This window comes from Mirounga angustirostris, unplaced genomic scaffold (assembly GCF_029215605.1).
Source record: "Mirounga angustirostris isolate CCGP_5_RB_7025 unplaced genomic scaffold, mMirAng1.0.hap1 SCAF_6, whole genome shotgun sequence".
NCBI lineage: Eukaryota > Metazoa > Chordata > Mammalia > Carnivora > Phocidae > Mirounga > Mirounga angustirostris.
In genome coordinates this window covers 150,949,401-150,968,166 of record NW_026991714.1, presented here as the reverse complement: position 1 = coordinate 150,968,166, position 18,766 = coordinate 150,949,401, and positions in this window count along the sequence as shown.

Here is an 18,766-nt window from a genome sequence, read left to right as displayed (position 1 = left end):
AACCTCCAATCTGCCTTATCAAACACAAGGTGCTTGCGAGATGCAACAGGTTCCTTCCTCCAAAGCTGTGTTCTTGCATTCTCACACCCCCTGTAGGCTTTGAAATCAGTGTTCAAAGTGGACTTTCTGAATTCATGAAAACCCACAGGTCTATAATCCATCCCTAATGGAAGTCAAACATGACACAGGCGAGATAAAACACAGTGGCCTCCCCCTCTGTTCACAGTAGGTGTCTGCGGATAATAAATATTTTATTTTACTACAAAAACAAATAACTAAACATACCCCCTGTGTTTGTTCTGAACTCGACAGTAGCTTTGTGAGTTTACTATATTTCAAAGCCGAGCGAGGAAACCACAGTGTCACATCGGTAACTGGGTGCGCTTATACAAAAGGAAACCAAAGCTGCTTTCATTCTCTACAAACTGCGTATTACAGGATGCCAGTCAGTGCCCCTCTGCTGAGGGACTTGTTGGCACTCCTCTGAGTTCTGGTTGGGGGAGCAAAGAGTAGCCACCGCAAAAATAGGCAAAGAGCAAAGGTGTTTGGAATTCATCATCTCTTGGCCTGAGACATTCCGATTGACTCTCCATAACCACCATTCACCGAGAAACCCTCTACAAGTTTATCGGCTTGGGGCTGTGTGGACCTCATCTTCCTCTGCCCAGAACTCAAGGCCTGAGGCTCTTTGGAGTCCTCCAGAGCGGAGAGAGATGAGTCAGGTTCTAACGTTATAATCTCCAGGAGAATTCAAGGCCAACTTTGATGAAAACCATCCTGTTTCATGGTCTCCATCAGGCTGTAGAAATATTGCAGCTGCATATTTTAATGGCTTCAGAATTGCTTTTGATAAACTACAAGCTTTACATCAAGTAGCTGATCCAGTGAATAAAGTGGACAATACCCGAAATTCATCTATCTATGTTGCTACCTTCGTGACTATGTGTTGGATTGTGAATTGTCTGAGTTGGTGACTCCACTAACAATTCTTCTGGAAATCTATTTGACTTTCTGTTTCTTTGGTCCTGTTGCTATGACTTAAGGATCATGGGAAGATTTGCATGTGACCCAGGCTCTAGTGCATTTGTTCAAACTGTTGGCTAAATGGAATTCTGCCCCAGGAACTCAACGTGGCAGTGATCAGAGTTAGGGATGGTTGCAGGCCACCTCTGGGTTAAAAGGGCTGATGATAGCATGTTACTTAGATTTCATTTTAGTTTGCCAACCTCACCATTTCTACTTCTGGTTTTCAAAGGATATGGATTGGTGTGAATTCCCACAGCAGCACAGAAGAGCAGCGCCATAGATTGCCATCATGGGACACACTGGAAACATCTGCTCTCCCTCTGTAATGATTAACTGTGTGTATCAACTCAGAGGGTGTTTTTGGATGAGATTAACGTGTAATTCAGAGAACTTTTAGTAAAGCAGATTGCCCTCCATCAGGTAGTGGGCCTCATCTAATCAGTTAAAGGCCTGGCTAGAACAAAAAGACTGACCTTCCTGAGCGAAAAAGAGGAAATTTTCCAGTGGATGCCCTCCAGCCTGCAGCTGCACCATCAGCTCTCCTGGACTTCCAGCCTGCTGGCTCGCACTGCAGATTTGGACTTACCAGCCTTCCGAACCATGTAAGCCAATTCCTTATAATAAATCTCTTTCTCTTTATATGTGCATCCCGTTGGTTCTGTTCCTCTAAAGAAGCTTGACTAATAAAACCTAATAAACACAATAAGAATGAGATGATATCTGATAAGGAAAACACCGTGATGCGGTCATTAGCTTGTCCTCCATGTAAATTCTACCAAAGGTTCCAGGAGCCCAAGAAAAAGTTGTGTATTTTGACTGTGCTGAGCTATGTCTCAGTGTCCCTGAACAGCCTTTGTTTATCCAAGACAAGACACACTGAAGGGTTCCACTTTGAGTTCATGGCAACCGGTGGTTACTGACATTGATAACTTTTTTGTGTAATGTCTTCTTTTAAAGGCTCTTCGTGAAAAAGCAAAGGATGTTCTGGCTCTTTTTAAAGGAAAGGTACAGAAATTACTGTGTTTTCCTTTTGGCAATGGCTCCTCTGAAGCTCCATCTGAAATCTGGGGTGAATTACAGAATTTACCTCGTTTCCTACCAAAAATATGTCCTTCCTCCTCTTTTCCTTGTCACTATTGCCTTTTTTTCATGCTAATTTCTGCCTCCAAGTAACTAAATATGATTTTGGGGAGATGAGGCAGAAATGAACAACACTGGTTAGAGCACGTGTTCAGGGTCTTCCCCTCATCCTTCTGACTCTTGTTCTCAGTCTGGGGTTACTGTGGTGGGCTCTGGCCCGTGGGTTCAGCCAATCAGGACACCCAGCCAGGAGATGGGAAGGTGGTTAGAACCCATAGGAGAGTCTCCCCACAGGCTCCTCAGGCTGGATGTGTCCTCCGACAGGACTCCCTGCTCCCTCGAACTAAGATCTGCCCTGACCTATCCTCCCTCCTTCCCAGATCTGGCCCTGCTTCCCCTCCTGGTCCCTTTGGGCAATAGGGGTTGGGGGGCTCTTGTATTATCCCTCATGGATTCCAGGCCCCCAACACACCCTTGTAATTAGATCCTTTTCAAATAAGCTCTCCTTGAATTATTCTCATTTAAGTGTGCCATCTGTTTCCTACTGGGAATCTGACTGATTCCCAGCTGGGAATTTTTAAAATATGTATATTTTTTGTTTTTGTTTTGTGCTGTTTTGGTTTGCCTTGCTTTGTGTTTTGACCAGAGAATGGCTTAGGGTTGAGGCATTAATAATTAAAAGTCCAAGTCCAATTCTGGGGAAGTTGGCCACAATCTGTAGCGAGCTGGACTGGCTTATGCAGAAAGATGGAGCTAGTTCTATTCATTTAAATCAATCTGACTTAAGGGAGGACCTTAACGCAAAGCGTTAGGAGGGACCCAAATTGGCGAGGACCCGGTTTTGCTCTCCTGTTGTCAGGGACAAGCCTCTGCCCCAGTATCATCGGGGAGTGCTTGACTCTGGAGAGTTCCGGTGCCAGGATGATGCAGCCAGCACTCCTATACTATGTTTAAATGTACGTGCCACAGAAAAGTGCATTCTGGAGGCTCCACTCTGACAGCCAAAGGGAAAAAACTAACTAACTAAAAACAGCAGGATGCTTGAAGCAAAATCGAAGATACTCACGACCTAAATCAAAGTAGCTTTTAGATTCGAGGCATAAAAGTCTCAGAGATAAACCTATGCCAAGACCATTGCCAAGAAAGACAAAAGCCAGGAGAAGAGTCCATGGGATCAAAATTAAGGCCCAAATGTCACCGCCTCCAGGAAGCCGGCCAGAGTCCCTCAGATACTGTGTCCATGGGAGACACCATTCACGGTGGGCTCAAGGGTCCCTGGAGTTGGGAGGCAGGAGAGCCTCATGGGTCGCATTGATCATCCCCTAGCCTGGGCAGGACGGTCCTGATCACGAGGCCTGAGAAGTTTGATCCTATCACCTGTCCCCACGTTATGCAGCGGCTGCCGCAGAAACTCACCACAAACTGGCTCACTTCACACAACAGAAATTCACTCGCTCGCAGTGCTGGAGGCCACAAGTCCAAAATCAGTATCACTGGGTCAAAATCAAGACGCAGGCAGGGCCGTGCTTCCTCGGGAAGCTCAGGGTGGGAATCCGTCCCGGCTCCTTCCAGCTTCCAGTGGCTGCTGGCCTTCCGTGGCTCCGGTCTGTGCCCCTTGGGTCACAGGGCCATTCACCGCTGCCTGGGTCAGGTCTCCCTCGGCCTCCGTCCTGATAAGACTTCTGTGATGATGTCCAGGGCCCACCCAGACATCCCAGTGCATCTCTGCATCTCAAGACCCTTCATTGAGTCACATCTACAAACTCTGCATTTAAGGAAACCTTCACAGGTTCCAGGGATTAGGGTCTGTTGTCTTTGGGGGCCGATATTCTGTCCACCATACATTTAACTTTTTATTTTTTTTATTTTTTTTTAAGATTTTATTTATTTATTTGAGAGAGAGAATGAGAGACAGCACGAGGGAAGAGGGTCAGAGGGAGAAGCAGACCCCCCGCTGAGCAGGGAGCCCGATGCGGGACTCGATCCCGGGACTCCAGGATCATGACCTGAGCCGAAGGCAGTCGCTCAACCAACTGAGCCACCCAGGCGCCCTACATAAAACGTTTTAAAACACCACGTACAAATAGCATCTACGCATATACTTCACTTTACGTGTATATTTCACACAGATACACGTGATCCATGAACTATGTAAGTGTTGTATATTGTAACTTGGCTTCTCCAGCCCGATTTTCAGCTCTTTTGCCCCAGGGCCTGACTTTGCCCCCTGTGTCCGCAGCATCTGTGCATAGCCAGGGGCATTGGAGGGACTCGCTGTGCACTTGACCATATTCTCCACCCACTTCACTCTTCCGCACTTGATCGGTGTTGCTCGCTGATCCAGCAGATGTCTGACTGTGCACTGGACCTGAGTGCAGGCCCCTTTCCTGCCAGAAGCACAATCCGGGCAGCAACCAGCTGGCTCAGCTTGACTGAACCCAGTGCTGCCCTGTGCTCGGAGTCATCCCCGAGGGACCGAATCCAGCCCTGGCAGAGGCCGTTACTGTTTTAAACACTCTGGACAGCAAAGCCCTTCCAGAAGTGAGGCTCAGGCTTTTGCCTGGATGCTGGCTGGCTAGGTGGCTCCCTTTGGACTGACTTCCCCAGAATCACTGTAGAAATCAGGATTGCACACCACTGGTGTGGGTCCTCTGTTCAGCTGTGACACCTTCACAAGCCCCAGGGTTCCTGGGTGTCATGGATATCAAATAAGGCACATAGAAACATCTTTCTTGGATGACCGGGGAGGTTCCTGTGATTCTCCCTGGCCTCACTCCCTACTACATTTGTGCATCTCATTTTGTGGTGGGTTGAATGGTGGCCCCTGACAACATACACCCACATCCACGTCCCTGGGACCCGCAAATATTCTTACTTGGAAACGGGATCTTTGCAGATGTAATTAAGTTCAGGATCCTGAGATTCATAAGATCATTGTATTTATCAGAGTTGTCCAGAAAAACAGAACCAGTAGGGTATGTATGTGTATCTAAAGAGAGAGATTTATTTTAAGACCTTGGCTCACGCAATCGAGGCCGACAAATCCAAAATCGGTAGGGGAAGCTGCAGGCTGGAGACCCAGAGAGGAGCTGATGCTGCAGCTGGAGTCTGAAGGCCTTCTGCTGGCAGAGTTTTGTCCTCCTCCAGGGACCTCAGTCTTTTATAACTGATTGGGTGAGGCCCACCCATAATATGGAGGGTATTCTGCTTTATTCCAAGTCTACTGATTAAAAGGTTAATCTCATCTAGAAAATCACTTGGCAGTGATCTAGACTTATGTTCAATCAAGTATCTAGGGATAGTGGCCAAGCCAAGGTGACATAGAAAATTAACCATTACAATTATCCTGAATTATCTGGGCGGGCTTTAAATCCAGGAACAAGTGGGAGAGGAAAGGCAGGGGGAGACTGAACACCAACAGAAGAGGTGATATGCAGGGGACTGCAGAGATTAGAGTGACCCAGCCACTGCCAAGAAAGCCAGGCTGGACAACACGCGGGAGGATTCTGACCCTAGAGCCCTCAGAGGAGGCGTGGCCCTGCCGACACTTGGATTTCCGAACTCTGGCCTCCAAAGCACGAGAGACTAAACTGCTGTTTTAAACTGTCCAGTACTTGGTTATGGCAGTCCTGGGACAGTAGCATCCACCTGAAGATGGAAGTGCAGAACCAGAGGGGCCTGGGGTGTGGCTTTGCAGGGGCAACAGCAATACCTGGACTTTGTGAAGCTTTTGCTGGCCGGAGGCCCGGGAAGATGTCTCCACCTGTGGCTACCCAGAGACATGGTGGACGGAGGCCAAAGAGGCTGACGTTCTGGCTCCAAACAGACTTGGCTGTCCAACAGCCCACTGTGACCTGTGTCTGGAGGAGACCCATGGCAGAGCGGCCCGGGTCTACCCTTGCTCCATCCAGGCTTTGATGGGGAGAACGGTCTGCTGGACAGCACTGGGCAATGCGGGAAAGCATCTGATGAGCCACGCTGGACCCTGGTGCACACCTGGATGCCCAGTCTGGACGCCAGCTTTGGTTCTGGTGGATGTGGATTTGTCTGAGCCAAACCGGGCCTCAGTCATGGTCCTCGGTCCTCCATGCACGCTGGCCTACCAACGCCAGTCTGTTGGCTTTGTGTGTTGAAATAAGACTCCAAATACTCTTTTAATACAGTTCGGGGAACTTTTTTTTATGTGTTCCAGTGGTTTATATCATCATTCTTACTGTACTAAAATTTACATGCCCTTTTTAAAAAAAAATAATATTGTCATGTAAATTTTTGTAAGCTCTAGGTTTATTTTATGAGCCATAAACTTAGACAACATATTAAAATCTTGGGAGAATTTAATATCAGCAGCAGATTATCCTAAAAAAGAAAAAAACCACACCTAATTCCCGGGAATTACAGGGACAGAGGCGTATCAAGTATGTTAAAAGGTTTAATAGCTGTTAGTAAATTTTACTGTTGCTGTCAATAACCCCATAATATATTGGGCCAGTTAATAGGTCAATGGAACATATTTATATCTTGCTATAAACTGTTTAGCCAAGAACAAACTAATTTCTAATGATAATGAAACACGGAGTCAATAAATATTAATTTTAGTATTTCTAATTTAAATAGAATTTTTTTACATCTGCCATAAATGCTGGGTTGGCAGCATTAAGACATATATTATTGGTTTTGTGTACCAAAGGCAAACGGTTAAAAACTAACTGTGATATTTAGGCTAGAACACAACGTGTGTGAGTGACACAGCCTTCAAGGTGTGTGATTCTTTGTTTTGTTATTAAAATCATAACAATACTTTGGATGTAATCTCAAATATTGGTTCAATCACTCCACATTTTAATATATCTTAAAAGAACAAAGCATAGTATTTGAATGCATCTCTTAAAATATGTATTTTTTTAAAAATCGTGGCAAATTTTTATACTTAATACATTTAGAATTCACGGATTATTTCTTTTCTTCATTCTAAAGTCTTTCATTTGGTGGAGTTGAGTAAATTCAGTTTTGCACCTCAACTGCACAGAGCCAGCAGATGGGCATCGCCCGTCCTGCTATGGGCATGTTTCTGGTGAGAAACAATGCCATAAATTAATTGTGTTTCCAGAAGACTTGAGGGGTTAGGGAGTGATTGTCCAGATGAGCCTTTTGTGAACGTACACGTTTGTAAGCATTTCTCATCTCACGGGATCTCCCAAGGAAAGATGCACAGACATATAGAAAATACAGAGGGCATCTTAGGTAGAGAACTTCCTCAGGGTGGAGGAATGTCGGGGTGCGCTATTCTCTGGTGGACAAGCATTTATGAGACGCCCTCTGCCTGGCACTTTTCTAGGCACCGTAGCCGTGTGTCCACGTCTGGTCCCATCGTGGATGTTGGCTGGGCTGTCCCTGCAGTCACGTCCCCTGGTGAGTTTCAACCCGTCTTCTTGGGTCTGCCAATGTCACCTGCTGTTATGGACTGCGCTATGCCCCCCCACCCCTGGAAGGTATATGCTGAAGCCCCCGACCCCCAGTAGCACCTCAGAACGTGACTGTGTTTAATGATAAGACTCTTAAAGAGGTAATGAAGGCAAAAGAGGTCTTTGGAGTGGGTCCTAATCCAATCTGACAGGTGTCCTTATAAGAAGAGGAGATGAGGACACACACACAGAAGGCAGCCATCTGCAAGCCAAGGAGAGAGGCCTTAAGAGAAACCAACCCAGCTGATCCTTTGAGCTCAGATGTCTAGCCTCCAGAGCTGGAGAAAAAATTACTTTCTGTTGCTTAAGTCCCCAGCCCGAAGTGCTTTGTTATGAAGCTCTAGCAGACTCATACACTTGCTAAACCATTAATCCTAATTTTTAATTTTAAAATTCTATCACTCCAGTTTTGAGGGAAACGTAAGTCCAACACATTTCCATTAGGAACTCAGGGAACCCCAGCCTTACAACTATTGACATTTGGGGGTTGAGTAATTCTGTGGTGGGTACTGTCTTGTGCATCGTGGGATGATTAGTGACATCTCCAGTCTCTATCCACTAGATGCCAGTAGGATTGCCCAGAGTCAGGACAATCAAACGTGTCTCTAAACATGGCCCCATGCCCCTGGGCTGAGGGTGGCCAGCAAGATTGCCCTTGACTGTGAATGCACCCGAGGTACGCCCATAGCGAAGACAGGTCCACGTGTGCTCACGCACACAGGTGTGTCTGTGTGGAAATGTAGCATTCTGTGCACACATCATGCAAAGAAGGACAGACAGTAGAAGAGGCCTCAGGCGTCGCCAGGCTTGGCCTCTACTTTTCAGATGTGGTCACCCAGGACCCAGGAGGAAGGACTTTGCCTGAGGCCCCGGTCATTGGTGGCAACGACGGCACCAAGAAGCATCTTTGCCCTTCTCCCTCTGCAGAGCACTGAGCCATCTCCTGGTTTCCATGGGACGACAGGGTGGCCAGAAGCCAGTGGCCAGTGCAGTGGCTCAGGCAGGTTAGCGACTACCAGGGAAGCCAGCGGCAACCCTGAGGCTGACCCACTAGAGGCTGGTCCTGTTTTCTGGACGTTTATGAACACATTGCAGTCCCTCCAGCTGCCCATAACTCTGACAGAGGTCATTTGCAGGTAACAGTGACAAGAGCAAGATGGTTGCCACATTATCAACAGATGAGCAGGGTTGGGGGTGTGCCTGCAAGGGAGGCGGGGATGGCCAGAGCAGGTGGGTTCCCTTCTGCTGCCCTTGCCCTCCCCACTGCCCGCCGCACGGTGCCCTGGAGCCTGGCACCCTGGGCCTGCATCTTCCAGGCTCCCCCCCTTGCCCTCAGCTTTCACTGGTGAGGCCAACAGGAGGGGCCAGCAGAAGAGGGCAGAGGGGAGAGGAGGAAACGGAAGAGAGGGGAGGGAGGTCAAGGTGTTGATTCTCCTTCGTCTCTCTGAGTGGCTGTGGGCTGGGCAGGGACTGCACCCTGTCTGCCTCTCCTGAGGCCTTGCTCCACCGCCAAAGCCCTCAGCCCTCCAGCCATGTCTCCCCTTCCCTCCCCACCCCTCTCCTCAGGCCTGGGTGGTGAGGGCTCTGCATGGTCGGATGAGTCCCCGGGGTCTCACCATCCCGTACTGACTTCCTCCAGCTCTTGCAATAACTGCTGCCCTGGGGGGGCGTGGGCAGAGACCCTGCTTTGATTTCCACTGAGCGGAGTCTCAAGCTTGTGGCCGGGGGTCGTCCTGCTTTGCAAAGGTCACTATTGCCTTCACTTTTCTCTTTTATATTTAAACTGACACAATTTCCCCAATTAATGCATTATATTAAATATTAGGCTTTAATAATCTAGTATTTTATTAATATATTTTAATATTTAATGCTAACATTTTATGGGGAGCTCTCAGTCATATTAATCTAATAAATTTTGCTAATAAAATTAATTTTTCCCTATTTTACCTTTTGAATAGTAAAGGCTATGGTGGAGTAAAAATAATTAGATTTCTTTGGGGTTAGTGATGGCGAGGAAGATTTATCTCCCTGGAAATGATTCCTCCTCTGCATCCTCTTCCTATTTTCCTAAGCCTCCTGTGGGCATCTCACGTGCCCACAAACGGGCCCTGAAGAGAAGGGGGATGGGTACTTGCCAAATGCTTCTTTGATGATTTTTAGAATTTTACAATGGAAAGAACCTTACAGAAAACCCTATGGTCCCTTAGCGTTACAGGTAAGAACAGGGTGGACTCCGTGGCTCCCCAAGCAAGAGCTACTTTGCTGAGAAACCTCCCTGTTCTCCCTATACCTTTGCTCCATGCATAAATTGGCTGGCACAAATCTTGACATAATCTGATCTGTAAATTAGTAACTCGATCACATAGTCAATTGGAATATGCATGTCGCCTCGCCCGGATGGCACATCGCCTTCTCTGCTTGCTCGGCTCTTTGATGTGCTGTGCTTTCATCCCCTTCCTCCTCCTCCTCCTCCGGGAGAGCCTTTCTGCACGGGTGGGATTAGGACCCGAGCACCTGGATAGAAGGGGAAGATCAGATGCTCCCCCCCAGAAACTCCGGGCCGTGGTGGAGTGTTCGCCGTGCTGTCATGAGGGTCTCCCTTCCCCAGCCCCCAGCCCCCCGTGTTCTCGGGCCCTTCTGCTCAGAACCTCTTCCCCACTTGAAATCCCACCCACATCTCACTGGCTGATCCTACAGGATCTGGAATTTTTCCTCTCTTGACCCCTTCAAAAATACTTTCCCCAAGGGACCACCTGGTCCTATTGAGTTGTGAGGCTGGAAAACATCCCTATGCTCAAGGAAGATTGGAGTTGGAAATTCTGACAAACTCGTATGGAATAAGGTGCTACTGATGACCAAGTCCTTACTGTGCAAACACTCCACTAAGTTTTTACTTTAATTTTTTTTTTTTTAGAGAGTTGGCGTGGGATTGGGGGGAGGGGCAGAGGGAGAGGGAGAGAGAGACTTTTAAGCAGGTTCCACGCCCAGCACGAGCCCCACGAGGGGCTCGATCTCATGACCCTGAGATCATGACCTGAGCCGAAATCAAGAGTCAGAGGCTTAACAGACTGAGCTGCACAGATGATTCCAAGTTTTTACTTTAAAAGAGCCCCAGATCTCTAGTGATGGAAGAAAAGCCACATAGCAAGTGAATTGGGGAAGCAGGCCATTTCCAGGTTTCAAAGATCCTTAATGTGCATTTCCTGTGGGTTGGGGAGGCTCCCACTGACTCTGCCCCCCCACTTCCCAGCGAGCCCTGGGCTTCCTACCACAGACACCCCCGAGGCCTGGGCCACTGCCTCTCCCCAGCAAGCCCACTCTCCATGCCTTGGCTCATCCTCTCCTCTGCCCAGAATTCCCCATTTCCTTCTTCATCCTCACTTACAACGTGCTTTGATGTTTTAAAAATGCTGGATCGACCATGACCCCAAAACCCAAAGTTAAAATTTTTCACCTTTATATCAGTCCCTTTATTGCACACATATTTTTGTGTTGTTCTTTAAAAGCTTCATAATTTAATATTCAGAGATGGGGTTGGATGAAGCAAACATAGCTTAATCTCACGCCCCATGACCTTTGTAGGTCTCCTTTCCCTACTGCTGATTTTCTTCCCCTATCTAGAAGGAACCACACAGGCTGTGTATTCTTCAGCTCCCCAAAACCTGAAGCTGTCCTGGTTGTTCCTCTTTTTTTTTTTTTTAAGATTTTATTTATTTATTTGATAGAGACACAGAGAGAGAGGGAACACAAGCAGGGGGAGTGGGAGAGGGAGAAGCAGGCTTCCCACGGAGCAGGGAGCCCGACGCGGGGCTTGATCCCAGGATCCTGGGATCATGACCTGAGCCGAAAGCAGACGCTTAACGACTGAGCCACCCAGGCGCCCCTGTCCTGGTTCCTCTTAACCAGGGTTTTCCCACGGTATTAGAATCTCTTTATAAATGGGATTCAGGGGGTTGCGTGTGGGCCATGGGGGGTGAACCAGAGTTTACTCCCTTAGTGCTGGCCCCTAGGCTATTCCAATATTGCTATCACAAATAACACAGCGAGAATGGATTTCTGGTTCTTGATACTCATTGGCAAATCGCTTTCCTCGATGGACATGTCGTCAGCCTGATGAGGATTCTCCCCAATGGCACCCTTGCCAGTACTTAAAAATAAGCATTTTAAAATTCCTGTTGATTTGCTAGGTGACAGATTGTATCTTCTTATTCTAACCTTAATTATGCACTTACTCACAAGTTTGAACTTTTTTTTTTTTTAAAGATTTTATTTATTTATTTGACAGAGAGAGAGAGAGCGAGAGCAGGAACACAAGCAGGGAGAATGGGAGAGGGAGAAGCAGGCTTCTTGCCGAGCAGGGAGCCCGATGTGGGGCTCGATCCCAAGACCCTGGGATCGTGACCTGGGCCGAAGGCAGACGCTTAACGACTGAGCCACCCAGGTGCCCAAGTTTGAACTTTTTAAAAGTCACTGTTTGTATTTATATTTTGTAAATACTCTTGCTATATCTGTGAGTCTTTGTACTTTTTTTATTAACATGTGCACTTTTGTGTATTAAGGATATTAATCCTTGTGCATGATAGTGGTTTGAGATATTGTTTTCCTCCTTTGAGACACGCTTTTTAATTTTTCGCATTGGAAGTTTTTGACATCAGAAGATTTAAAATAATAAATGTTTATTTTATTGATGTTCTTACTATATATTTTTTCCTTTGCTTTTTAAATTAGAGTGCCCCCATACACCCAAAGGTCAAATCATATCATATATTATTTGATTTTTATAGTTAACTTACCATTTCATCTGATGTTTGTTTTAGTATGTGATGTGAGAGGAGTATTTAATTCAATATTTTTTCTACTTAGGCAGACAGTTGTGCTGGTACCATTTATTAAATAACCAACCCATCTCTCCGTGGATTGAAAAGACTCCTTTTCACATCTTAAGTGCTCATGCATCTTAGGGGCCGCTGCAGAGTGACGCGTTCTGCCCTGTGGACAGGTCCATCTGTTCTTGGGACACTGGTTTCATGATTGCAGATTATTATGCACATTCATAAATGGAAGGGCAAAAGCCTGCTCGTTATTCTCATTGTAACAAATTTATTCTTGGGGCACCTGGGTGGCTCAGTCGTTAAGTGTCTGCCTTCAGCTCAGGTCATGATCCCAGGGTCCTGGGGTCGAGCCCCGCATCAGGCTCTCTGCTCTGCGGGAGGCCTGCTTCTCCCTCTCTCACTCCCCCTGCTTGTGTCCCCTCTCTCACTGTGTCTCTCTCTGTCAAATAAATAAATAAAATCTTTATAAAAAAAAACCCAAAAAACAAATTTATTCTTTTCTAAAAATTCTCATTCTTTTTTTCTTTAAAAAAAAAAACAAAAAAAAACAAATTTATTCTTTTCCAAAAATTTTCATTCTTTTTTTTTTTTTTAAGATTCTATTTATTTATTTGACAGAGAGAGACACAGCGAGAGAGGGGACACAAGCAGGGGGAGTGGGAGAGGGAGAAGCAGGCCTCCCGCAGAGCAGGGAGCCTGATGCGGGGCTCGACCCCAGGACCCTGGGATCATGACCTGAGCCGAAGGCAGACACTTAACGAATGAGCCACCCAGGCACCCCTAAAAATTCTCATTCTTAAGACACTTTTATTATCAAATATAACACACATATTAAAAAGTGCATAAAACAAAAATGTAGAACTTAACAAACTATAAAATGAATATCCTTATAACTGCTACTCAGGTCAAAAAATGGAACATTGGAAATCTGAGGGGCCGGCATGGCTGGTCCTGATCCTTAGGCTCTGCTCCCCACAGAGATACACCACCCTGACTTTTAGGGCAATCACAGCCCTGCCTTTATTAATTACTTCTATCTAAGTATGCATTCTAAAACACACTAATGTAATTCTGCACATTTTTGAGCTTTATATAAATGGACTTATATATAAATGGACTTTATGAAATGACTTTTATGTTCTTTTATATCTAGATTTTTGTTCAATGTTTTGTTTTTAAAATGCATCCATATTCTTATGTGTAATTTCAATTCAGTCGCGTTCATTGCTATATAATATTCTATAGAATTAATATGTGAAATTTGGTTTGGAAATTTGCATTGTTTCCAGTTTGAGGCTCTTATGAATAATGCTGCTATAGTTTCTTGTATGTGTCTTCCAGGGCATATGTGCATATATGTTCTCCTGAGCACATACCTGAGACTTTATGTGCTATGCCTCAGGGTGTGTGCATATGTTTAATTTTGATAGAGAATACTAAGTGTTTTTGAGCATGTCAAATCAATTATGCAGCCACCAGCAGAGTGTAAGGATTTCTATTCTCACCATTTCCTGGTATAGGTTATCTTTTTCATTTTGGCTTTTCTGGTGTGTATGATAGTCTCTCATGTGGTTTTCATTTGCATTTCCCCAATAATTAATAAAGCTGAACACATTTTCATGTGTTTATTGGCTGTTTCATTCCCCTCCTTTGTAAAGTGCCTGTTCATGTCTTCTGCCCATTTCTACTTGAGTTGTCTGTCCTTCTTGTATTGTTTTGTAGAGATTCTTTATATTTTCCAGGTTTGAGCCTCTCACAGATATAAGGATTGCAAATATCTTCTCCCATTTTGTGGTTTGCTTTTCCTACATTTGATGTTGTCTATTGCTGAAAAGGGGTTCTCATTTTGAGTTTATTCAAATGTATCAGCCAAATTCCTTTTGGGATGCTTTTAGTGCCCTGTTTAAGATATCTTTTTCTGCTCAGAAGTCATAAAGATGTGTTTTTACAATGTCTTCTAAACATGTGTTCATTGGCCTTTCACGTTTAAGTCTATAACTCCTTTTGAATAGAATCTGGGGTATAGGGTGAGTTAGTTACCCAATTTCATTTTTCCAATGGGGATACCCAATTTTCCCAGCACTGTTTTTGAAAGTTCATCTTTTCCTCATTGTTTTGCAATTACATCTTTGTTGTATATCAATTGCCATATCTGTACATGTTAGTTTCAGATCTTCTAATTTCATTCTATTGGTCTGTTTCAGTATCACTTGCCACTACCCACTATCTCAATTAATAAAGCATCACAATAAGCTTAATCTCTGAGAAAGCAATTATTCTTACTTGTTCTTTTTTAAAATAATCCCTTGGCTTTCCATATGAATTTTGTAAAGGTTTATTTATTTACTGGGCAGAGGGGGACGAGGGAGAGAGAAGCAGACTCCATGCTGAGTGTAGATCCCCATGCGGGGCTCAATCCCAGGACCTTGTGATCATGACCTGAGATCAAATCAAGAGTTGGATGCTTAACGGACTGAGCCACCCAGGCACCCCAACTCCTGAAATTTCTGTTTCTATTAAGGCTTATTTAGGGGTTTTTGTATGATTTTGTGTATGGCCTGCGCTGTGGATAATCTTGTATATATTTTTTGGATAGTTGAAGAAAGTAGTCTTTATTTATAGGGCAAAGATGTGTGTGTGCATGTGCATGTGCTTATATACACTCATACAAACACACAGAGGGTAATTATGAAGCGCTACCTCCAGTGTGACATGCATTCATATACAGGTGTTTGAGTGTGATTGAGCTTATTAATTTTGTCAATTAAACCCTGGATAGGCTCACTTTTTATTTTTGTCTATTTGATTTTCCAATGCCAAAGAAAGTAGATTCAAGCCTCCTTCTTTGGCTGTGGTATCAAATTCATCTTTTATTAATAATCAATTTTTCCTTGATATAGTTTGATTCACGTTGCCCAATGCTTATAAGATTAATGACTGATCTTCCTTCTCAGGCTATTTTAGTTTTTGTCAATATCAGATATATAGGTCTTTGTCCTGTTTAAATATTTCTGCCTTGAACTCTACTTTTTCTGTTATGAAGAGTGCCACGTTTACTTTTCCTCTGTTAACATTTAACTTTCTGACTATAAAAGTGTCTATATCATTTGTTTTGATGTGCATGTATAAGCAAAGCTGAACTGTGTGTAATTTGTGTTTACTCATCTGCAAATCTTTTAATAGAAAAATTAGAGTTGGTCACAGTTGTTATCATCATGAATATATTTTGGCTTTATTTCTGTCTTCGTTCTTTTGCTTTGTTTTCCATTTGGTAATAAAACTGAATTTCTATCCTTTTGGTTCAATGTTGGCCCCGCCAGCCACGCTGGGGAGTGATATCAAAGCCAAAGACCTCCAGCCGTCCTGGGGCCCTCGGGGTGGGAGTTTGGTGCAGCCTTTGGCCAATACTCTTAAGACTGGGCAAGCACGTGCTCGCTTCGGCAGCACATATACTAAAAAAGACTGGGCAAGCACAAGGCAAAATCCCTGAGGAGCTCACAGCAAATGCTTCAGCCTGTGAACTTGTACTTCTTTCCCATGATAACTCTTTCACCACTGGGAAATTCTAGCCCATTTTTTAATGAAAACAACAGGAATGGTGTTGGTAGGGTAGCACTGTCTGAGAACTCACCTCTGTTTGCTGCAAGACAATGTCAGCAACCCACAGCTTAGCAAGAGTGAAATAGGCCCAGGTAAACTTAAAGCAGTGCTTCTGCCCCAATTCAATCTGATCTTTGTGGCTACTTACAGTTTTCACTAAATTGCTTCTTACCCACCAAACACTGGGGCAGCTGATGTGGAAAGGCTAGTATAATCTAACTGAGAAGAATAGTTTGTCACTTATAATCAACTTGACTTCCTTTGGATCCTGGAGGTGGCCGAATTACTGAGGGAAGGGCAGTAGCCATCATTATTAGTCATAAAAAATCAACATCTTTTAACTAAATGTCTAAAGTATTTTATTTCCTCACATAGGCCATTTCCTGAATTTAGTTTGAAGGAACAAATGACTGGTGTCAAAAGATCTTAATGCATATCCTAACTCTGCTACCAGTTAAACCTCACTTTCCTTATCAGTAAAATGGGCACAAGGATATTTGTCTCATAGGCATGTTGGGTTTATTAAGTGCTATAGAACTTGAAAGTTGGGGCACCTGGGTGGCTCAGTTGATTAAGCATCTGCCTTTGGCTCAGGTCATGATCGTAAGGTCCTAGGATCAAGCTCTGGGTCTGGCTCTCTGCTCAGCGGGGAGCCTGCTTCCCCCTCTCCCTCTGCCTGCCACTCCCCCTGCTTGTACTCTCCCTTTCTGTCAAATAAATAAAATCTTAAAAAAAAAAAAAAAAAGAACTTGAAAATGACTGGCAAAGAACCAGACATACCATAGGCTCTCAGAACCTTTTCTGAATTAGGTAGTGGCAAGATGGATGCCATTGTTTGGTTTTGAATATAGCCATAGAAAAGGTTAACACATTTGGTATAACCTTGACCAGATTAGCATTGACATCTAACCACTGTAGCCAAGGTGTTATTGTTAAGGAAATAACCAACCTTTGGTAGGTTAAAGAAAGCACATACATAGATTGAAGTCAAAATAAAGTTTTACAATGTGATATTGTTAACATTTTCCAGTTGCATATGTTCAGATTTAAACCAAGTAACCCAATTTACATCTTATCTTTAGAAAACATAAAGCAAAACGTATTGACCGAGTGATTTAATTTTAATCCTTATTTCTGAAGGAATCCAACCTTGCTTCCTTGACAGTCTCTGTTCCATTATCTTAGCTTGGTTTTAATGGGTGTTGAAAATATAAGCCACATCCAATTTGGAAGAAGGCCAGACCTGAACTTTACCAGTCATTAAAGTTGCAATATATAAATATGATGCTTTACATAGAATATTAGTTCTTTAGAAGCATTAAAGAAAGAGGAGCTCTTCTGGTTAATTCTGCTTTTCTGAATATATCCTTACCCCCCACCCCCATCTCACTCTTGTTGTTTTAGGATGTAAGAAACATAAAAAAACAAAACAAACAAACAAAAAAAACCCTTAAATTTAAAGCAGTGTGGGGAAGCTATGAACAGTATCACCAGCAGACAAAGGTATCAAAAAAAAATTCTGCAAAATATAAAGCAGAAGATAGATAGACATCAGAATCCAACAGAGAAATGGAAACTGCAACCTCAGGAGGTAAAGCTAGGACCACCTAACAAATGTGCTTTACCTGGAGAATTCAGGAATCACCCCACTGGTCAGGGACAACAGAGGAAGGCAGGAGGCCTGGGCCGTGGCTCTTCGCTAAGCAATTGAACTCAGGGGTGTGGAACATCTACAATAAGTCCCTGGTCTCATAGTCACCTCCTCCTGAGTTTGTCCAGAGGAGAATCATGACAACAGTACTTCATACCAGCCCACCCGTGGCCTCCAGAGAAGAGCGAGTCTGGGGGTTGAGGAACAAGGGTACTGCTCCAGGTGACTGATACCAGTCAGAAGGGTGGGAAGTCCCCATGCTCACAAAGCAAACTACCTGAGCATCCTAAATCAAGGCGCACTTTTTGTTTGTTTTTTGCATAAACACAGGAATTCGGGCTGCTGTAATCAAAACCTGCACTGACCACATGAGGAATGAGGATTTTCACCTGGGCTGAGAAATAAGATCCCAGCCCCTGATATTGATCAATTTAGACTGCCATCTATAGGAATAAACAGAATTTCAAACACAAAATAAACTGAATTCCAAATATTAAATAAAGGCACTAAACTAACACTCTGAAAAACTCGAAGCAAATAAAATTAACAGAAAACAGAGGTTTGAAGATTATCTTCTGAGGCTCCTCATTATTCTTATTTTATAAGATATGCATCCATAAAAATTAAAAATGCCTGGATGGCTCAGTCGGTTAAGCTCTGACTCTTGATTTCAAGTCAGGTCATGATGTCAGGGTCATGAGATTGAGCCCCACTTTGGGCTCCACGCTCAGCATGGAGTCTGCTTGAGGTTCTCTCTCTCTCTCCCTCTGTTCTTCCCCACTCTCATGCGCTCTCTCTCTCTAAAATAAATAAAATCTTAAAAAATGTTAATTCAAAAGAAAAATTGGATTTTTAGGAATAAAGATGCAACCCAACGACAAAAACAAAAACCCTCAACACTTTGGCTGAATAATAGAATAGGCAGGGCTGGGGGTAAAATTAGTGAGTAAAAGGATTGTCCCATGATGCACCGCAACATGAGGAAGAACTGAAGGATATGAGGGAAAAAATTAAATGCTACAAAGTATGTGTCCAGATCTAGAAGCCCAACGTCTGTCTACCAGGAGTTCTAGTAGGAAAAAAAAGTGCAGAGTCAATGAGCAAACATTACAAGC